The following is a 24,918-nucleotide window of genomic DNA, read 5'->3' on the forward strand; positions in this document are numbered from 1 at the left end:
TGTTAGTTTCCCCCTCAAAACTAGGTTCATCAGTGCAGATCCTTGATAATCTGCTTACCTGTCCCTTGATGACTCCAGGGAAGGTATAGCGGGGATGCATGCTGTCAAAAGTTAACAGCGTGTTCTTCCAGCATTCTTTCCTAAACAAACCTGTGGAGAATCCAGTATCGGTTTGTGTAATAAGGACATCCAAAAAATCTATCCTGTCCCGAGAGGCTACCTTTGTGAACCTAAAAAATGAAGTGGTGGAATTAAGATATTCCACAAAGCAATCCATTGACTCATCATCCCCTGTCCACAGGATAAAAACATCATCCACATAACGTCTGTACAGCCTTACAAGTGGCCACCATTGTGGATGATTGTAGATGTAATGATCCTCCCAATATGAGAGAACAAGGTTGGCATAGGTGTTAGCACAGGGTGTGCCCATCGCTACACCCTGTGCTTGTTGGTATAACTGGTCTGGGCCCAGAAAAACATTGTGCTCAAGTACTAAACGTAGCAAGACGGTAATCAGTTCTATCTTAGAGTGCTCAACCTCTTTTGTTTGTAAAATTTCAGCTATAGCTTTAATTCCATAATCATTATTAATGACCGTGAAAAGGCTGGCCACATCCAGGGTCACCATAAGATAAGAGTCATCTTTGGCCCCTTTTTCTACCTCACCTAGTGCTCTCAAAAAGCCACCTGTATCTGATAAAATATTGTCAATGCCATCCACTACAGGTCGTAAAACAGTTTCCAACCAGATCGAGGCATTTTCCGTAACCCATTTTCTGCCCGATACTATGGGTCTAATGGGTGGGTCATTCAGGGACTTGTGTATTTTGGGAAGGCCCTTGAAAACAGGGGTCACCACGTCATCTATCCTAAGGAAGTTGTATAAGTCCTCAGTAACAACTCCCCTTTGTAAAAGTTGTTTCAGGCACAGATGAACCCTATCTATAATAAGCTTAACCTTGAGTGGATTGATGGATATGTATGTCTCCCCATCGGACAGGAGAGATTTCAATTTATCAAGATAAAAACTGGTGTCCATGACCACGGTGGCCCCCCCTTTATCTGCCATCTTAATAGTAATATTACTATTATTGCACAAATCATAAAGAGCTTGTTTCTGTGTAAGGGTCAAATTATAATATTTATGTGAAAAACCACTGTGAAAATATGCCATTAAATCTCTTTCACAGGCATTAATAAAAAGGCTCATAGAAGCAGTGAAAGTGGGAACAAAGACACTGGGTTGTCTCAAAGTAGCCCTACAAGAGTTGTTAGGTCCAAACATACTTCGTAGGGCTGCAGTCCTACAAAACATCATAACATCCATGATAACTTCATGAAAGACACTTTCTTTACTAGGCACAAAAGACAATCCCTTATTCAGTACATGGAGTTCATGTGGACTTAAAACATAGCTAGATATATTGTGAACAATATTATTAATGTCATTAGTCACTGTTTGCAGTGAGAAAGATACTTGAGAAGAAGCAAGAAATGAGAAAAGAGTCCGAGTGAGCATTTCTAGACTTGGAGAAAGCATATGACAAGGTCCCAAGAAAGCTGATTTGAGCAGTCTTGTGGTGGTTCGAAGTCCTAGAAACATTTTTAGAATTAGTGCAAGCAATGTACAAGGACCTAATGACTCAAGTATGAACAGTGTTCAGTCTCACAGAAGGGTTCACAGTGGAAGTGATTGTGCATCAGGGTTCAGCTCTGAGCCCATTGCTGTTCATGCTGGTGAAGGACTACATTAGCAAACAGGTCAGACATAACAGATCAACAAAGTTGCTTTTGCAGACAATGTGGCATTATAGGCAGAGTCTGAGCAAGAAATAAAGCAAAGGACAGGTGAATGGAATGCAAAACTGAAGACACATGGGATGAAACTGAGTACAGATAAGACAGCTGTAATGGCAGTAAATAGGGGAAATCAGAAGAAGTTGAGTATCGAGACAGAAGGGAAAATAGTGGAACAGGTTAACAGCTTCAAGTATTTTGGAGGGGTGGTTGAAGAGAAGAAAAGTCTGAAAGAGGAGGTCAAAGCCTGGATAAGAAGGGTAGCAGTCAACTGGCTCAGAGTGTCAGTTATAGTATAAGACAAGAATACCAAAGAAGTTGAAAACCAAGGTGTACTACTGTATGGTACAGAAACCTGGGCAGTAAAGTCAGAGGAGTTGAGGAAACTAGAGGTGGTGGTGATAAAGTGCCAGAGATGGGGGTTAGGATGCACACTTTGGAAAGCTGAAGAAATCAGGACATTTGAGCAAAATCAAAAGTAGCTCCAATAAGAGAAAAAGACAAAGAAAACAGCCTACAGTGGTTCAGGCACATGTGCAGAAAAGCTGAAGACAATCTGGTGAAAAAGATTTTAAATAGAGAGGAGAAGGCAAAAGGAAATGAGGGCATCCAGCAAAGAGGTGGATGGACTGTGCGAAAGAAGACCCACAACAGTCAGGCATGAGTGTTAAATAAGGCAGGAAAGTTGCATTGAATAGAGAGAGATGGCAACAGTTCACATGGCATCCCAACGCTATGTAGAAAAAGGGAAAAAGTGGATTGATGATGATGACTGAAGCAACAGATGAGGAAAAATTGGTACACACCATATATTTAGACCTCGCAAAGATGTTTAGTACCATACCATCATCTTCATTCGGCTGTTCCCGTTGGAGGTTGCCACAGCGAATCATCTGTTTCCATTTCTTCCTGTCCTCTGCATCTTGCTCTGTCACACCAACCACCTGCATGTCCTCTCTCACCACATCCATAAACCTTATCTTAGGCCTTCCTCTTTTCCTGTTACCTGGCAGCTTCATCCTTAGCATTTTTTCCCAATATACTCTGCATCCCTCCTCAGCACATGTCCAAACCAAAGTAATCTTGCCTCTCTGGCTTTGTCTCCAAACCTTCCAACCTGGGCTGACCCTCTAATATACTTATTCCTAATCCTGTCCACCCTTGTCACACCTAGTGCAAATTTTAACATCTTTAACTCTGCCACATCCAGCTCTAACTCCTGCCTTTTTGTCAATGCCAGTCTCCAACTCATATAACATAGCTGGTCTCACTACCCTCTTGTAGACCTTCCCTTTCACTCTTACAGGTACTTGTCTGTCACAAATCACTCCTGACACTCTTCTCCACCCACTCCATCCTGCCTGTACTCTCTTCTTCACCTCTCTTCCACACTCACCATTACTCTGAACTACTGACCCCAAGTATTTAAACTCATCCACCTTCGCCACCTCTACTCCCTGCATCCTCACCATTCCTCTATCCTCCCTCTCATTCACACACATATATTCTGTCTTAGTCCTGCTGACCTTCATTCCTCTTCTCTCTAAAGCATATCTCCACCTCATCAGGGTCCCTCTACCTGTTCCCTACTCTCACTACAGATCACAATGTCATCTGCAAACATCATAGTCCATGGGGACTCCTGTCTGATCTCGTCTGTCAACCTGTCCATCACCATTGCAAATAAGAAAGGGCTCAGAGCTGATCCTTGATGTAATCCCACCTCCACCTTAAACGCATCTGTCACTCCCACCGCCCGCTGTTACACTACCCTCGTACATATCCTGTACTACTTCTTACATACTTCTCTGACAGTCTCGACTTCCTCATACAATACCACAACTCCTCTCTAGGCACCCTGTCATATACTTTCTCTAAGTCTACAAAAACACAATGCAACTCCTTTTGACCTTCTCTGTACTTCTCCATCAACACTCTCAGAGCAAACATCGCATCTGTAGTGCTCTTTCCCGGCATGAAACCATACTGCTGATCACTAATCATCACGCCCCTTCTTAACCTAGCTTCCACTACTCTTTCCCATAACTTCATGCTGTGACTGATCAACTTAATCTTTATGTAGTTACTACAGCTCTGCACATCACCCTTATTCTTAAAATACCACACTTAGATATTGTTGCTAAACTCTCCCAGCTAAATGTTAATTCCCATATAACTTGCTGGATAAGAAAATGACATGCACACAGAACCTGTGAAATGAGGGTAGGTGGCTCTTTCTCCTCCAAATGATCTGTTACTAGTTGTGTGCCTTAAGGTTTAGATCTTGGGCCATTCGGCTCTATCTCCTCCTAAAGATCTGTTACTAGTGGTGTGTCTTAGGGTTCAGTCCTTGGGCCACTCCCTTTTGGCATTTACTTCTCAGATGTCAAAGCTAATGTTAAGGGTTTATGGCTGACCAAGTTTGCAAAACAAATAGCTGGTATCATAACCCATGGACTAAAACTAAATGTAAAAAATGTATAATAGTTTTCTTCAGCAAGCATGACATTCCCTGTAACTATCACATCAACAACACACCTCTGATAATTGATCCAGTAGTTATAGGGTTACGACCTATACCTCTTTTCACAGGACAGTCCATATTTGGGCCCAGTGGAAAAAAATGAAAAATGGTAAATGTCCTGAGATTTTAATACTTGTGTAAAACAATTGTTTTGTATCTGAAACATGTGAAACAGCATACGCAACTCAAATGCTATAAGAATAAGCTTTTATTTAGGAAAAAAGTGACCTTCATTCCTTTGCACTGGCTGTGGGCATTGTTTGTCCTGCAAAATCTCATGTTTCTTCAAAAAACATGTGTCCCCCTTTGGACATTTGAAAAGGTAGCAACCCTAAGTAGGTACCTATCTGGGAGTCTATGTGGACAATAAGCTGTCCTCCAATCACCATGCATCCACTATTGTAAATAAGTCCCTTTTATTACACAGCTTATTAGTAAGGGTATGGAGTTTAGGAAAAGGGATGAGATAACTCCAATGCATTTAGCATTAATTAGGCACATCATTGAGTATAACACCCTCTTCGGGATGTATCTGTCTAAACGCTTAACATAAATTGAATGACCACAATACTTTCTCACGAAGAAAATCAATGACCTAATCTACACTGACCATCCTAATGCCTTGTTCCTCTTCTTGGTATCACACAGGCCACTGCAGGGTGATTTTTGCCTTGTACACAGAGCCTCAATGGACCCTATCTTCTTATATCTGTTGCACATTTGCAAGTCCAGTACTGGCATAAACACCCTCTCAAGATATTTTAATATCTTCTGCAACATAAATAAAAAATGTTGGAGAGATAGATATGTATCATTGAGAATACCACTTCTTTGGATTTGGATTTCTCTCCACATAAAGCAAAGTACTTCCCTTACTCTATTCAAATGTAATCTGGGCAAATGGATAGGAAACTAAAAAATTCATCTGTGGTTTAACATCTTTGTCCTTTATAGATGGGGTAACTTGTGAATGTTCTGCTCAGCTCTTTATTATTCATACTTAAAGCAGAATGGTTATAACTTCATGAGAATGCATGGCTAGGCTTCTAAAGATCCCATTTCCAGTGTAGCCTAGCAAGTTTTTGTGAACTTATGAACATTGACATACTATCAGTCAGCTTTAAAGAAATCCCCAGCAAGAATTAAGAAAACTTAAATCAAAACTCGTTCTATTGTAGGAAAATTCTTGTAAACGGAATACTAGACTTTAACAAGGCTCCCTTTGATATGCCAGCACTTGTAACACTGAGTACCTTCTTCTTCTTCTTTCCGCTTTTCCCGGTTAGGGGTTGCCACAGCGGATCACCTGTCTGCTCATGATTGGCAGTGGAGTTTTTACAGTGTCGAGTTGCCAGCCCAACCTTCTACAGAAGGCACACACATGCACACACTCACCAAGGGCCAATTTTAGAGGCTCCAATCCACCTACAGCATGTCTTTGGGATGTGGGAGGAAACCGGAGCACCTGGAGGAAACCCACGTGACCACAGGGAGGGCATGCAGATTCCACTTGTAACACTGAGTACAAACATGCCAAAAAAAAAAAAAAAGACGAAGCGTGCAAGAGAAGAGTGACTATCAAAGATTGATCTTCTCATTAAAACTGTTTTTTTGAAAGGTTGTCAAGCCTCCTTCAGCTCTGATGTGGGCCTTGCCTGCCATATTCCTTGAATTTATATACGTATACTAACTCTGAGATTGCCACAACTCACAGAAAAGGGAATATTCTGAGAAGTGGCTATCATGGAATTTGCAAGTCTGTGTTTTTTGGCCATTCAGTCTCAGCATTTTTGAACTTGCTACAGTGGGTGCCAGCATCTCAAACAGTTACCCTTTAACAGTCTCACCTAATTGTTACCATGATCACTAAGCAGGAGAAATATTAGCCACTAATTGTTTGATGGATGCAATAATAGCAAACATTTATCCAAATATCAGGGAGCATTGCTCAGATAAAGTCCAGCTACCATCAAACGGAAAAAAGGAAAATCTGTAATTTCTCAAACTAAAGAAGATATGCTTTCAGCAGAGATAGACTCAAACGATTTAACAGTAGTTTAATGTACTTCATTCATTCTTCTGTTTATGCTTTGACAATGCTGTGTGACAGAAATACTGACGATGGCCTGAATTTCAGTGGGGCAGAACTCCATTTTCTATTCCAAGGCATGAATCATGCATCTATCTATCTATGTATCTGTAACTCACTATATATAGATAGATATAGATATAGATAGATACAGATAACGGTATATTACATATATACAAGATAGATGCTCACATTGTTCACTATTCAGTTTGTTGACAGGGGTTGTGAGGTGCTCTTTCTGCTAACTCCACAGTAAAACAACCATTGGCCCATTAAGTTAACCATAGCATGAACATGTTTTCCCTCCAAGTTGTTGCAGTTGTAAGAATGTGAAGTTAGAGTCTATATACATTAAGGGATGTGGAGGAAAAGCCCCCATGTTGAAGGTGCTGTGGAATAGCCCACCACCACCTAAATACTGGTGTGTATATCTAAACTGAAAATTAATAAATCAGCAAAATCACTGGAATCTACACCAGTATATTAGTCTGATATGTACTAGAAGAAAAACTGTCTGATTCTTTTTTTGTATAATTTCTAGTGTAGATTCTAGAGGTTTTAGTTTATAGTTTGCTGGTTTATTAATTTTGTAGATGTACTGTGGGAGACTGCAGCACAGTTGCTGGGAGTTAGTTAATTTATGTCTGTTATTTGTGTACAGTTGGCATGTTTTTTAGGAAATTGAACTACCTTGAGTGTGTACAGTCAATTTTTCTGCTATATTTTACATGCAGGCAAGTTTAGGTGTACATTTTATATCTATATCTACTCTATATATCTATATGTATATATTTATATCTATTACATCTATATCTAATCTATATATATGTTTATGTGTGTGTGTGTGTGTGTGTGTGTGTGTGTGTGTGTGCGTGCGTGCGTGCGTGCGTGTGTGTGTGTGTGTGTTTTTTATATATATATATATATATATATATATATATATATGTTTGTCTATATGTGTGTGTGTGTGTGTGTGTGTGTGTGTGTGTGTGTGTGTGTGTGTGTATGTGTATGTGTATGGGTGCCAATCACTCCATCATATCATCGCCTGATCGACAGACTGAATGATTGTGAATTGTATGCTGTTCTGTTCATCAACATTTTAAGTTTTTGGATGAAGAAAACATCAAATGTTTACAGGTAAGGTAAGTATATTTTAAGAAGGTAATAACAAAATGTTTAGATATTCCGAACATTTTGGCATTACAAGGTTAGGACTGTTTGTGAGAGTATAGGTGGTCTAGCAAATGGTTAAATGAGGGAATAATTGAACTATAGTGTTTATGTGTTTTTGTGTTTTTGCATGTGAATCCTCAAGCTGACTAGATTAGTGGTAGTGTTATGGAAAGCTTTTTTGAATGGTATGGTGCAGTTACAGTAAGGGGCAGGGGCAGAGTTAGGGTTAGGCTTAGCAGGTATTAATAAGATGTTGCAGGTGTTGTTGTAGGTGCACAGCCGATCCACTGCCCTTCATCCATATAAATATATACAGGTCTTGGGAGCCGTGGTGGTGCAGCAAGAGGTTCTCCGGTTTGATTCTTGGCCAGGGTGACTTCTGTGTGGAGTTTACCTGTCCTCCCTGTGGTCACATGGATTTCCTTTGGGTGGTCCAGTTTCCTCCCACATTTCCAAAGGCATGCAGTAGGTGGATTGGGCATTCTAAATTGGCCATAGGTGCGAGTGTCTGTGTGAGTGAGTGAGTGGTAAGGATGAACTACTGCAGCAGGGCTAGCCACCTGGTGGTGTAAAGCTTGGCTGGAGATGATTGTTATTGCTGAAGTGACACCCCGACCCCATGTACAAAATGGGTAAAAAGGGTTGAGGATGGATGGATGGATATATACATGGGTCTACTTCAGTTTATTGAATTATCATATAACCCAAACTGAAAACAACGAGATGACAAGATCAAAATCGCACAACGAATGTTTACAATACCAAAATTCATAACATTGAAAAGCCAGCTGCAGATGTTACACACCACTCCCAACAGCAAGTTAACAACACCTTCATTTTTTCCTCAAAGCAATTATCAGCTGCAGAAGTTACACACCATTAAGAACTTCTGAATGAAGATCACGGTACAGTGAGGACTGGGAAATTTACCCTTTTCTCCACTGTAGTGCAATCTCGGAGCAAGCCCCCATTCAATCCCTATATATCCCAACTCTGAGATTGCACTACAGTGTGGAAAAGGGTGAATTTCCCAAGCCTTACTGTGATCTCCATTCAAAACCTACGAGGTTCCAAAACAAACAAAAAAAATTACGCTTATCATCCGCAGCTGATTTTTTCAGTGTCTTGAATTTCAGGTTTGTGAATCTTCATTGTTGTGCCATTTCAGTGTTGTCATCTCATTGCTTTCAATTTTGGTCATATGTTAATTCAGTATACTGAAGTAGTCTCATATATTGTGGAAAGGGCAATCTCATACATCTGTTTAGTCGGCCAAATATTGTCAACTAAACAAATGTCAAACCAACATCTTTTACACAAATGGCTATCAACATATATGTGTGTGTGTATATATATATATATATACATATATATATATATATATATATATATATATATATATATATATATATATATATATATATATATATCTATATATAATATATATATATATATATATATATATATATATATATATATATATATATATTTATGTACTGCGGTGGTGGTGCTGCGGTAGCATTATCGCCTCACAGTAAGACGTTGTCCTGTTCGATTCTCAGCTAAAGTGTCTTCTGCGTGGAGACATGCGTGAGTGGGTGTGCCTTCGTTGAAGGTTGTGCATCAGAGCTGGCAACTTGGTACGTAAAAATCTACTGCCAGTCATTAGCGAACCAGAGTTCCGCTGTGGCAACCCCTAACTGGGAAAAAGCCGAAAGACACAACAACAAATATATATATATATATATATATATATATATATATATATATATCTACACACACACACATATTGTGTGTGTAGATAGATATAGATTTAGGTAATGTGTACGTGTGCAGATATGACTTTCTTATATGACTCATCCTGTGATTTAGAGAGAATCCCTCACACTTATGTAATCTGCAGCTGCCACAAGCTGCAGTTTCTATTGTGTTATAATTATTGTCAGTATTAACAGCAATTTCCAGCAGTAATTATCACTTTTACCCCATGCGTTACACACACACACACGCACACACGCACACACACACACACACACACACACACACACACACACACACACACACACACTCACTCACTCACTCACAGACATTCAGTCAACATGACCTCCCTCATTTGGATGCACTCATGGATACACACACACACACACACACACACACACACACACACACACACCCCACACACATGCACACTCACACTCACAGACATTCAGTCAATATGACCCCCCTCATTTGGATGCACTCATGGATACACACACACACACACACACACACACACACACACACACACACACACACACACACACACACACACACACACACACACACACACACACACACACACACACACACTTACCAGGTTGTGTTAAGTTATACTGCCTAAATCCCTTCCTGCTGTCATTTCCATGGAAGCCATATTGCTATTTAGCATTAGTTGCTCTCCTGAAATGCCTCATAAGCATGTAGCCTGGCAGTGCAGACAGCACGCTGTGGTGACATTACATAACAGTGATTCTTCTAACTGTGTAAAATCACTGCAGTGGCCCTTTATCTGAATCACAATGAGTGACCGCTAGCAGTTGTATGTGTTGTTCATGCATCAGTACTCTTTAGACTAGTAAATTGTGTTGCCAGTGCCACAAAAGGCTATCTCTTTAAACTTTTTTTTGTTTGTTTATAATTTCTTTGTGATTGTTTCCAAACACTTTAATGATCAGCATTTTTTGTAATTTTGTTGACGAAAAATGTCCTCAATTTTTCTGTTTGGTACTATTATAAAAACCTCACATGTGGGCAATGTCTGTTGTACAATGTTTGAAGACAACATGACTGATCATTGAGCATAAGCTGTTCTCTCACAAGACTGATAGGCAAAACATTCCATTGAAATTGTTCTAAGGATATGCATTTTCTGCATTTGATCTTATTGTTTTTTCACTCTGGAAAATGTATTGCATTTCTAATAAGCTTAAGGAAAATCTGATATTAGTGTTAGACAAGGTAATGCTTCAAGAGGGGTTGAATAGAGTAATTAAGGTAGAAAGACAGCAGGGTATGAATGACAATCAACTGATCAGCTTGAAGCAATAAGTGTTTGATCTTCTGAAAATATTCAACATATGGAAACAGGAAGCTTTAATAACAACAGACCCTTTGTCAGGTGAGACTCCAGGATCACTCTTGAATTACATAACTTGTGAACAAACCTAAATTACCTGCATAAATTATGTGATTATAGAGAGAAGCAGAGGACTGTCTCAAGGTAGCATGAGTAGCCAATGGCCACAGTTTTGGAGGTGTTTAACTTCAATCAGTTAACAAGTTAGACAAGTATCTACAAACTCCACCTGTTCAACAAGGGTATAGACACCTGCCTTAACTTTTAAGTGGAAAGAGAGGTAGACCTGGGTGCTCAGAGTATGATTGTGATACGCTACATCAATCACCATTATTAAATCTTCTGTAAGAAACATGTGCCATTGAACAACAAAGGACCCAAGATCAAGTTCTGTGACACTTAACAGTCAATACAAAAAGAGTGGTACGATGTGACCCATTCTACAACTTTAGAGGAGAAAGAGCAGTATAATTGCCTATGCAAATAAGAATATCATGGTTAATGGTGTCAAATAATGCTGAGAATCAAGTAACCAGTACTGAACAGAGCTGCTGGTCTCTAGCCATAAGGAAATCACTAATCTCAGCAATGAAGGTAGACACAGTACTATAGTCTGTGCAAAACACAGAATAAAATGAATACATGAGTTCATTGTCTGTAGCATAGGACTCAAGCTGCACCATACCTCTCAACCTCTTAGAGCAAGAAATCTGGACAAAGCCATAAATAAAAGTGGGGCAAAGGCCCAAAAATATGGACAATTTTTATATATTGCTCTTACAAACTTATAAAGTTGATTCATTAGCATGAATTTTCTGAATGGTATGAAGTCTGAAACTCAAATATCTGTCATTATTTTCTAACTTCAGTCTTTAATTATTTGCACTAATCTGCCAGAAAAACCACAATTTTATGAAAAACAGACCAAAAATATGAAGCAAAAATCTGGACATTCTGTGAAAATCTACACAGTTGAGAGGCATGAGCTGCACATAAATGACTTTCTCAGTAACCTGTATTGTGGACAGGAAAATCATAGATCTTTTTAGGTCAATGGCAAAACTCCAGTAATCAATAGAGAAGCTAAGGACATTGACTGCAGGAAAATCCAACCTGATGGATAAGGTTCTAGAGTGCAATTCATAAAAGCAAACCTGACATCATAAAACGGATTTCACTGTAATCATGCGTATCAAACCCCATCCAAGCAGAAGAACAAGGTAAGCTCAAGACTGCTGTTAAGCTGTGGGTTGAGGAAGAGGAAGAGTCAGTCTGATAGTAGCAACCTTGCCAGTGGAAAAAAACATCTGATTCATATTGCTGGACAAAAAAAGCTTCATTAGTGGAATGGCATACTGGGATTTACAGCGTGCTGACCACTAAAAATAACATTGTGCTCAATTGCTTACACCTGAGATTTCTCTGGACAGATAAGTTATCTACTTATGAGTGATTTCAGCCCATAAAAATGTATAATGCCAGTCAAGTTTGTTACTCTGCAGAACCACGCACTGCCACTGACATTTCAGCCTGATTTCTTACCTTCTCATAAGGCAGCATTCTTCATCAAACCAAGGTTCATGCCTCCCACTGAAAAAAAAATGAATACAGATTGGGACTAGTGCATTGAGCGTCAAGGTGACTGATTTATTATAGACAGTAATCAAGGCACCATCCTCTTAGGGGAACTTTAGGAATGTGAAAGGAAATATAGTCAGAGTAATGTGGTTAATGGAACATATTGCCTCAATTTATAATAAAGTTTCAAGTAATGATCTTTATATGGAGACATAGCACTGTCTAATTCTTAATTCATTCTTTTTCACAGTAAGAGGCAGTAACAAAACCCCACCATATGGAGCAATGCAGGAAAACTAATTCAGAGACAACAGACACACACACACACACACACACACACAAACACACATGCACACACACACATGCACGCACACACACACACACAAACACACACGTACAAACACACACACACACACACACACACACACACACACACACACACACACACACACACACACACACACAATACACACATGTAAACACTTCTATTCCTCACATACTCTTTTGGAAGACTGCTTAAAACATCACACACACACACACACACACACACACACACACACACACACACACACACACACACACACACACACACACACACTTTCTCACTTCCTCACAGACTTCATTGGCATATAATTTACAGCATGCCTTTGGGACGCTGGAGAAAGCTGGAGAAGGCAATAGAAAGAAGCCCACATGGACATAGGGAAGACAAGCAAACTTCACATGAAGGCATCCAAACTGGAAACTGGTGAAATAAACAGTGCATGAGGCAGCAGTACCAACCCTTGCATCACTGAGTCAGCCAGTACTCACTTAATTCAGAGATAATGTGAACAAAATGGAACTCAACCTTAGATGCTTAAAAGCACTGCTGTTAAATAAAATGTTCTGTTGAGTCCAGAAAGACAAGGAAAGAATCCAGTTTATTCCACTGAAACTAAAAGGACTTAGATAAAATCATTCATAACACTTGATGAGCCAGTTTGGTCCCCAGCTTCTTGCTAATGAGTATGAGCAATGTACACTATGAAAATTATACATCAGTCACATTATGGAAAATAATGGGAAAATAAGCACATATTTGCAAAACACCAATAAACTTCTTTTTTCCAAATTTGCTGTTGGGCAGTTAAATATTATTATTTTTTTCTAGAAGGACTATACCCCCTGCACCCACACAAGGATTCACCACAACACCTCCAGCATCTAAGTATAATTACTCCAAGAGTAGCATTCTTTGAATGAGAGGACCAATCCTATACTCCTTTTTCACAATTTTGGAGCACATCTTTGGTCCTTGAAATTACAGTATGTACCATTGCCAATCACATGCAAATCTGGTCTTATCTGCTTACATTTTATTGAATGTGTCATAAAAAATCTAAACAACTGAAAGTTCTCAGATTTTTATCTTTAAATAGTAACATTTTGACCATTTGACAGTGACTTGGATTTAAGCAACATATCTCCTCCTTTTACTTCTGTTTCTGCAGCGGTATAAAGAGCTAATGATAATATGACTTTACCATTGTAAAATCTGTGTGCTGTTTTTGTCCATATTGTTGTATGATACTACATATCCAGACAGACAGAAGAGTAATTAAAGTGAAGATACTAGAGTTAAGGCCAGTTAGTTAAAATTTGAAGAAATCCTGTATTTCATCAAATTCATCATCAGTACCCCAGCTAAATTAACTTTTTAAATAGTTTGTACTTCTGCTCTGTTTATCTTTAGTACCACCTCAAATGGGCAGCAAAAATTAAATCATTTAGTCCAGGATAATTAAAAGTACCACACCAGCATTAGTGTAAATTACAATACAATTATTACTAAGGCACCATAATAAAAAATAAAACAAACAGGTGTTATCAGATTAACACTACATTATGCCAGTTACCAGGAGTTTATTCTGCCACACTAAGGAAACTTTAGCTCTATTCAGTAGCACACTGCCTGCTCAGAGGTGATCTCTGCCTGATGTACAAGGCTATGTCCAATCAGGATCTGATGGACATGCTCCACCTCAAAAAATCCAAATCCATCAGGACCACGAGAGCTAAAGACTTAAACCTCGGCACAAGTATGAATAGGACATGCTGGAGGGATAGATTCATAACCCAGAGGCTTCCCATGCTTTGGAACAAGATCCCAGTTCATATTAGGCAGAGCCCCTCACTGACTCTCTTCAAGAGAAATCTTGATGAGTGGATGGGAGATCGTAAGTTTACCCCAGGGGTCACATCTGTGTCACTGCTAGACAGGGGCACAGTAAACTAATTCTATTATATAAGGGGACCTTCATTGTGTCACTACTAGACAGAGGCACAGTATTCTAAATTTATTCTGTAGATTTTTGTACCATTTCATGGGGTGGCAAAAGCCACATCACTATGGCTAGGCTTACAAATGCCCCAGGGCAGATAGCCTAGTACTATACTATGAAACTATAAAACTATAAAAGAAATGATTGGATGAAGCCTGCTTAAAATGCAAAGTATTCTATTAGGCATCTGAAGAAGGTGGATGGAAGACTTTCTATTATGGCATACTACTTGAAGTTGACCTGCAATAGCATTCTGCAGTTCCACTGAATCATATTAACAAATTCTAACAAGTAAAACTAAAAATCATTCAAAAGATGTTTGTATAGTTTGAATTTGACTTAGATCACACAAAGTGAAATATCTTGAAAAAGATATTCGCCAAAATAATGGGGTGAATGGATCGCTGCCACCATATCCATCTCCTCTTTGAATTATAAATTACTATTATCAAAATCCTTTTTAATTTACTTAAATGTGAACTTGTTAATACAGTTTGATTGCTTTTATATAAATATAAATTTGCCTATGTCATAATTGATTTGTTTCTCATCCAAGGTGGGTCCCCCCTCCACTTGCCCTTGCTATGCTCAGGCTCACTTCTCTTCCCTACCCTACCCCAAATTCTCACCCACCGTGGTACACTTACATGTATCCTAACCATACCACTCCCATCAAATCCTACCAACCAATCACTGCAAACTTCTGACCCCACCAATACCTATCTTTTAATCAACCTCTCAAGCAATTCAACTACCCTCTTAGTTCTCACAAACAACTATCCTCTTACTACTAAAACAAAACAAAACAAAATACATCATAGGCAAAGAGCCAAACACAACTATATTACTATTACACAAAACCAGTCTAATCCTATTAACAACAGCTCTCTACCTTGCCACTATACATGAAAACAAAATAATCTGCCTACACTCTCCCACCTATCCATTACCCTCTCCACCTCTGACTGCACAAAACAACATAAAAATATCTTCACATCTCTTTAACTCTTCCAAAATAGAACTATTTTTATAACTACCTATACATTACAAAAAATACACCTACCTTACTTAAACAAATCCAAAAATCACAGTAACAATTCCAATCATCCTCCCATAAAAATAAAACTACAAATAAGTGGAGATATTCACCCAAACACTGGCCCAAAGGTATTCAACAAGCTCCCTACAATGCACAACAAGCAAACCAATCCTCATTCCACCTCTCATCAACCTACCTCAAAATGGATCAAGTTTACTCCTCATTAACATGAATATCAGAAGCATACTAAATAAAATACACAAGTTCCATGCTACACTTTCCCAGTACAACCCTGACATTGTAGTCTTAACAGAAACTTGGCTCAAAGCACACAGACAATAAAAAATCCTACCCCCTAGCTACAATATGCTAAGGAAAGATAGAGGTCAAACATGAGGTGGCGGAGTAGCTATAATATATAAAAAACACACTAAAACTAGAAAAATTACTAGTAAACCCTCCAAACTTAAATAATACTGAACTGCTAGCCTCCCAACTAGAAATTAACCACAATAAATATATAGTCATACTACCAGTTTAGATCCCACCTGACAATAAATCCCCCATTACCGAAGACCTACTATCTTGGGCATTCACCACACTCACCTGAGAAACAATAATAATAGGTGATTTCAATATCAACTGGCAAACTTGATCCTCCAATAAACCAACCAACTACATAAACTTGCATGGATACGCACAAATGATAGACACACCAAGTTGGGTAGATAAACACAGCAACAAGCAGGCTACTCTCAACTGCACCTTAATGAACAAACCTTCACTAATTGATCACACAGGTTGTCTTCCAGACAACCTAAATGACCACCTGCCAACTTTCATCCTAACACACCTCAACAATCCTACCAAAAATGCAACTTATAAACAAGTACGTAACAAAATACATTTTTCCATACTTATATTCAAGCAATGCCTTCAAAATTGCAACTGGTCCCCTCTAAAACAACTCCTTTTAGACTCAGCTGTTGAATACTTCAAACAACAAATTGCTAGAGATTCTTAGTAACCTGGCCTCCATCAGGAATATAGGAACTAAATCCAACTACTGCCCTTGGCTTAGTACGGACACCAAACAACTACTGAAACAAAGAGACAAACTCTGGTCCCAATATCATTCTGACAAAACAAATCATCCTATGATAACTATCATCATCTAAGAAATAAATTAAAAAAAAAAAAACAAGCAAAAAGAAATGACAAAAACTCTACTTTACCCGAATCCCACAATAACATCATAATAATCCATAAAAATTCTGGGTCTCCATTAAATAACTTCTACAACCAGGACAAACCAAACTCCCTAATACCTCAAACTTCAAAGAAATTTTAGCTACCCAATTCAACTCTTTCTTCACTAACTCTATGCTCTCACTCATAAACGGCAACCATAATATTCCTCTTGTCACACCACTAGCAACCAATATTACCAGCACTACTCTCCCTCTTAAACCTGTCCAGACAGACAAGATAAAGAAATTGTCTAAACTAAAACCAACATCTCTCACAACTGATCAACTACCAAATGAATACCTCAAATTGGCAGCTGATGCCATCCGCTACCCTATATCAATGTTAATCAATAGATCCATCACTGAGAAATACATTTGAAAGATATATACAATTTCTTATGTTTTCCCTCTACACAAAGGTGGATCCTCACTACAATGATCTAATTTTAAGCCAATTTCCATCTTGTCCTCTCTTTCAAAAATTTTGGAAAAATATGTGCTTTCTCAACTACTTCATCACCTACCAATTAATAATCTGCTTTACAGTTCTCAACAAGGCTTCCATCCCAAACATAGCACCACAGCTGCACTTCTAAGCTTTACCAATACCATAAATCAATTCAAAAATGAAAGGAAACATGTCTCCTCTATCTTTCTAGATATGTCCAAAGTATTTAGCACAGTATCCCACCCGAAGCTCTTACATGAACTTGCCTCCCTCAGCCTATTTCACAAATCCCTCTCCTGGTTCCATAGCTATCTCTCCAATCACCAACAGGCTGTGAAATGGCAAGAAGATCTCTCCTTTCCTCTCTGCTACCAGTCACTGTCAGTGTCCCTCAAGGATATATACTAGGCCCACTTCTATTTTTCTATCAAACTTCACTCTCAATCTTGCCACCCCCATCCAATATGCAGATGATTCCACTATATGCACCTCCCTATTTCAGCTACAAGAAGCCAGCCAAAAATCCCTCTCGACCATCAAATCCTACTTTCACAGTCTCCAAACAACAAAACCAAATTAATGCTTTTCCACAATAGTCACAACAAACACAACAGCCACAAACAGCATTTCAGAATCATCTCTTCCAACAACACATTAATTGAACCAATTACAGAAACAAAGCTACTAGATGTTACCAATTGATAGCAGTCTAAATTTTGACAAACACCTAGGTCAAGCTATTAAAAAAGCCTACATCAAATTAGATTCGCTCTTCAGAATAAAGCCTTACCTTACCAACTCTTCCACCTCTTTCAGACAAGCAATTGCCAGGACACACCTTCTATCCACCTTACTATATGCCAACCCAATATTCATAAACCTTAGAAAAACAGACCTAAATAAATTAGAGGCCTGTTACAACAAAATTGCCAAACTCGCCACTAATCTTCTTAATGGAACCTATCACTGTGTGGCTGTCCAACAACTAAAATGGCTGGAGCTGCCAAACCTCTTAGCTTTCAACCAAATTACTTTAACCCATTCTGTCATATACCAGCATAACAAATGTCTAGTGCTCCAAAACTTAGTACAAACCCAATGTAACAACAGACGTCTAAGATCATCTAACAGATTCCTGCTAAAAGTCACCAAATCAAAAAACAGCATCAGAGACTTCCTTTATTCAAACCAAATTACAAAAAAATGTAACTATACCCCTCAGAAAATTCTTGCAACAGGAAATCTCACCTTATTCAAAACTACTTAAAACTCACCTAAATGACAACTGGGCATGGTTCTGTATGACCCAGGCTAATATCCTGTATCTCTTTATCTTCTTCCAATGCTTTCTAACCCTTCTCTTCCTCTTCACCTCATCCATAGATCAAGTTATCAAGGTGACAGTCTCTCAGAACACTCATCTGTTACTCCATTACTCTTTCACTAATTAGACATACATGTTTTGCTACTTCTGATAAATCATGATATATGTAACTACTGAATGGTATTGTAGTACCGCTAATCTTATCCTTTTGGTGACAAACATAGCCAGTGCAAACTGTTATACTACTATAAGTCTAACAATCTTTTACTTTGTCTTTACTTGTGAATTGTATGCAATTATTATTGTCACTGTATATACATACATCAACGCATGTATTGTACTTTCTTGCATGAAGAGCTTTTCTCCCTGGGCCTCCGCTGAAAACAGGCTACTAAGCCCAATCAGACCTCCTGGTAAACAAATGTCAAATCAAAAATAAATAAATAAAAAAATAATTCAGTAAAGATATTAAAAAGATCCTTTCTAATTTCCTGTAAAATTAATTCTGACAGTGCTTTTCTTTAGAATGTTTTCAAAATTTACAGCAATAGCATGATGTTTTTCTAATATTTCTTCCTGCAAGCATTAGTCACATCTCTCTAAGTTTTTTTTTAATTTTTTGTTCCCTCCCTGTCATACTTGACAGCCACCCGAGTACTCCACATCCTTTGCTGTCTCAACTTGCAGTCCAGTCTTCCCCTGGTCAATGGTAAATTTCATGCTGCAGCCAGCAAGAAGCTTAAGTGTATCTTGGGGGAACATACTGTCTATCTTCAATTGGGGGTGGGGCTTTTATGACCTACCCAGCACCCCAATCTCTCCCCTACATTCACTGACCTTGTCTGAGGGCTACTCCCTTCACTGAACTATGCCTCCCCTTAGTGAGCTTCATCGATGAACATCTTCTCTCATGGGATAGGCTCGCCCATCCCTCCATGTCAGTGCCTTAGACAACCAAGACTCTGATCAAACCCAGGTTACATAAGCTGCAGTTAAGGATTTATCCCTCTATATATACCACATCATTGGTTACATCTGACTGTTTTTTGATATCACTAAATATAAAGAATTAGAACATTACCATTTATCTCAGTTTTCTGGTAAAATATAATAACTATGCTGTGGAGGTACAAATGTAAATAGAAATCTCGTTCTGTACTGAGATATTCAATTTTCAGTTTACATTTAATGCGCATGAAGCTTTTGGTTGGTTTGCTTATTCCTACTGCAATAGAGTATGTTTTGTCTAGAAACATTTGGTTCTTTAATAATTGCACAGTTATGTCATTATATTTGGCACTCAGAGTGGAAAACATTTTAAAATGTTTTAAAACATGAACATGCACTGTCTCTTTAAAACCATGCTTCCATAAAATATTGTGAACACTGCTGAGTGCATAGCAGAAAAGGTTGGTGACTTGTTCGCCAGAGTCCATGTCTGCAGTAAAATCCATTTATTCAGCTCTGTTTTGATTTTAAGCATGCAGTTTGCTGTAATAATGAAGTCAAGCTTTTCATTTCCTTGATCGCTATAGCCCTTGCTTGGAAGCATGGGCAATTTGCTGGAAGCATTTCTATTTCTTATTGATTATATTCCCATATAGCTGCAAAAGCTGAACACTGAACATAAGAAACTTGCTGAAAAATATAGACTATACAGCCTTGATGATATAGTACTGAACTAAGAATAAATCTGATATACCTTAGGGAGAAATGTGACATCTTTTGTAGAATTTAATTCACATTGCCATTTGACTTTGAACAACTCATTTAACAGCTCAGTGTTTTGCGTCTCCCTGAAAACAATAACATATATCTATTAGGACTTAACTTATTAGTGATAAAATATATAATTTTATGTTGCTGGTTTATTTGTTTTTGTTTTTCTGTGCACTTTATACATTTGTCTACACAATGAAAGAGCAAGGCAAGGCAATTCAGATGATTTATACAGTTTTAGTGTATTTGCTAAAACAATTTAAGAGCTTCAGTCATATACTGCAAGAAGGTTCACATAAAATATTTTGTAACCCTTTTTATAACATTCAGAGAGATAGTCACTAGCAGTCCCAGTATTTAAAAATACACTTACAGAAAGTACCAAATGTGGTCAGAAGGACTCTTCTTTCATCCATAGAGTTCATAATGTCATGTGGAATATCCCTGTACCTCCCTGGCACTAAAGCTAGTAAGGAGTGGATAACAAATATATTGCAAAGCTGCAGTGGCCATCCAAGATTCAGTAGGTGATTCCCTCACTATAGAAAAGAGGAAATGACAAGTACTGGAAGGTGGATTTGTATCACGTCACTAAAAGACCATTTCACTGACACTCATTTCACTGAGACCAAATCACCTAAAGTTCATTTCACCTAAAACTCATTTCACCTAAAACTCATTTCACTGACAAGTAGTACTCTAAGGCAAGTCAAAGGTATATGTCCTTTTCCCTACAGTAGTGCAATCCTGGTGTTAGTATATATAGTTAGGGGGTGTGTGGGGGGCACAGCCCCCCACATTTGGGGGTGTGGGGGGTGTAGCCCCCCCACCTAGTTGGGTTTTACCAAATAATGTAAAACAAAACCAGGCAACAGAAAACCAAATTAAGTCGGGGGCTCCACCTTCCACACCTCCCAATGTGGGGGGGGGGGGGCTGTGCCCCCCAACTATATTTACTAACACCAGGATCGCATTACAGTGGTAAAAAGGACATATACCTTTGACTTGCCTTAGAGTACTACTTGTCAGTGAAATGAGTTTTAGGTGAAATGAACTTTCAGTGAAATTAACTTTAGGTGATTTGGTCTCAGTTAAATGGGTGTCAGTGAAATGATCTTTCAGTGAAGTGATACGAATCCCTGGAAGGTTTATACTGAGAGAAAAGCTTTTTGATGAATAGCAGAAAACATCTGGACTCTGAGTTCAGTACATATAGAGGGATTCTGGACCACAATAAACAAAGGGAAACAGTCTGACAGTCTAAATGTTACTAATATATTACTGAGTATTTCCTTGGTTTTATGCTAGATAATAATGTATCATGGTGACAGTCACCAAGCACAATAAGCATATAATTGTTTAAAAAAAAAAATTAAATTTCATCATGATAGTGGTATTCTTCTGCATCTGATCATACTATTTATTCAGCAATTGTTAAGAATAGAAATAAATATTTTCTCAGCCCAGTCTATCCCTGCACTTCATTCCCCTTCACCAGCTGATGCCTAACAAAGCAGTTCAGATCACAAAGGTGCAGTCGTCTCACATAAGGAAAATATTATTAGTTATTGTAACATAGTTCAACTGCACCTCAGATCTAGAAATGCCCATCTGTCAAGGGATTCTTTACAGAGAAGTAAGAATATGACAGCTGCATGCTACTAGTGCATGTTTTACATGCAAAATTAGGCAATGCAAAACAGTATGCAAAACAAATTGTCCTACAACTGGAATTTCTTGTATGATGATTGAATGTTGTCATTACCTGTCTGCTACAGCGGGGCTGGTGACTTCAAAGCAAGCAGGGGCTGCAGGAAACAAATGAACAGGTAAAAGTGATTGCAATGGGGTGGGGCTTTAATATTGCAGGTCACTGACCATTAACCTTTCAGTCACTTTTCATGCCTTAGTCCATTTTATTGACTAGATACACTCTGTCTAATTGTGTTCAACAGGGCTAGCATTAGGTGAAATGGAGTCCCAGTCAACGGACTCAAATGACCCTTGTTGCTGCCCACTTATCTCCACCCTACACTATCTACAGTGCCCTCTAAAACCCCCATCCTGAGATCTTCACACCATTTAGATGTTTTCTTTCTTGTTTTCTCATATTTTGTCTTACTTTTTAACATTTCCTTCATCCTTTCAACATATCCTAACTGTCTGAGACTGTACTCTAGTAACTGCGAGCAAGTGGTTGAATTATGCCAGTTTTTTTTTTAAATATTTTATTCCAGTGATAGCCAGAAAAAAAGAGTAAGGAAAGAAATTCAGTCTTATTTTTTTTATTTCAAGAAAGAAGAAACTTGCATGCAAAATGTAATGGTGAAAGCTGACAAAATAGTAGTTCTACCGTTTGTGGATGCCTGGTGTTGGACTGTGAAGAAGGTAAAAGAATGAACGGCAATAGTTATATATTTTAAGTTGCTTCTGTAAAGATCACAGTAATTTATATCAACTTGTTGCGCCTAGACAGTGCTTTTTCCATAGACAAGCTATAGTGACCTTTTGTGGCATACTTCTCTGGATATAATGTAATATATATATATATATATATATATATATATATATATATATATTGGTAAAACTATCCCCAGCTCCCATACAAGCTATACTGACCTTATGTGTACACCTTAGGGCATGGCTGGTTTTAGAAAAACTTGGCCTCGGGGCAAAAGCTGATGACTGCACACCCTTTAAAACCTGTGTTAAAATAACCCTTGTGTAGTTCGGAGTCTGGGGCCTTGCTGGTCTGTAGAAGCTCTAAGGATCTAAATATTCTGTGATACTTATTATGCCTCATTTTGCAAAGATAATTACTAAACTGTTCCTTCTGGTTTATTTCTAGTTACAGTACATATATGTATAATTTTTTTATTTATTTATTTTATTTTACATTTGTTGACTGGGATTGTCTGACTGAGATGAAGAGCCCTTTTTTCAACGGAGGCCCGGGGAGAAAAGCTCCAATATATTAAACAATTTTCATTATAAATTAGCATTGAACAGCAATGTTACAGGATTATTACAAGGCATTAAGTAGCAATATAATGTTATACAGTGTCAATAATCAGGAGTATAGCATAACTATTTCAAGATGTATGAAAAGAAATATGTCATTAAGATGAATATAGTTTTTGGGGTAAGTGTTTACAAAAATGCAGGGCCGTATTCACGATGGCTTGCATGGAGTCTAAGAGTAGAGTAAGACTCCATGCAGCCATCATGTCCGACGAGCGATCCAGGAACAGCCTGTAGGAGAGTGTAAGAGAGCTCCTAAAACGGCTCTTACACGAACAGGGTTGGGACATGCAAATCACCTCAATTGCAGGTGAAAGGCATGCAAATGAGGTAGATTTGTGATTCAGGAAAACCGAACCTGTCTGAGTAAGAGCAGTGTTATTTGCAGAAATGTACTCAGTTGACAACTGAGTACCGTTCTGCAAATAGCAAAACGGAGCCGTGACAGCTCCAAATAAAGGTTGCATCCAGTGCAGGAAGCATGCCAATGGCCAAATATATGGCCATTGGAAATGTTCCCTGATGCAAAATTAAAATAAAAATATTTTTTTTCGCCGATTTCCGATGTTTAAGCGTAGCGCAGCACCGCACAAACAGGCTGGGCTCTAAAAACCAGAATACTACAAATTAAAACCCACAAATGTGGATTTTATTGAAAGTGGTAATGTACAATGCAAGGGAATGGCAGGCTGAAGACAAGATGGCCACCGAATAGAGGTTGCTAAGGGGGGAAGCTCAGTCTAAGACATGTAACCAAGCATTAGTAGGCAATCCTATGTAAATGAGTGTTAGGATAGTGAATCACTAGTTTACATAGCAAATGAGCACAGTCAGTGGAGTGTAGGAGTAGGATATGGGGAGTAACAGAGTAGAAGATAGGTGACATCATGAGGGGGGTATGAATGAAAGAAGTGAAGCTCATTGGAGCAGAGTGGCATGTGTCCGCTGTCATTTAGACATCATGGAAAGAGGTGTGTCAACAGGTAGGCTAGGGAAAGCCAAGAAATGGAAGGTGTATACCATGGATAACACCAAAGTTTCTTGCTGAGCGTGCATGCATGCGTGTGCGCACCTGTAAACCCGAGTAAGACTGAGTGTGCGTGTGTAAGTGTAAGTGCGCCCGTTTAAGCCGGAGTAAGCATGTATAAGGCTGTTTAAAGAGTTGTAAGCACGTTTGCGCTGGTGTGCGTGCATTTTAACCTGAATAAGCAAGTTTTAGTCCATGTAAGCATTTGTGCATGTGTGTTAGTTGCTGTGCGCGTGTTTGCACTTGTGTGCACGGTGCTCCCCCCCCTGAGGAAACAGAAAGGAAAAAGGAAGCACAACAAACAGTAGTAAGCTACCAGGGAGTACTAGCAGAGCTAGCAGGTGAAAACAATCAGAATCAGGCAATTACACAGGCAGTACACTAGCTCAGCCCAGCCTAGCACTTAAAACTCTGCAAACAACAGTCCATTATGTTTCTCACAAGAGACACTGCAGTAAGCTAATAGAAGTGAAAACTGAAAAAG

The sequence above is a fragment of the Protopterus annectens genome, chromosome 5.part0, assembly GCF_019279795.1.
Source record: "Protopterus annectens isolate FY-2018-M chromosome 5.part0, PAN1.0, whole genome shotgun sequence".
Taxonomy (NCBI): domain Eukaryota; kingdom Metazoa; phylum Chordata; order Ceratodontiformes; family Protopteridae; genus Protopterus; species Protopterus annectens.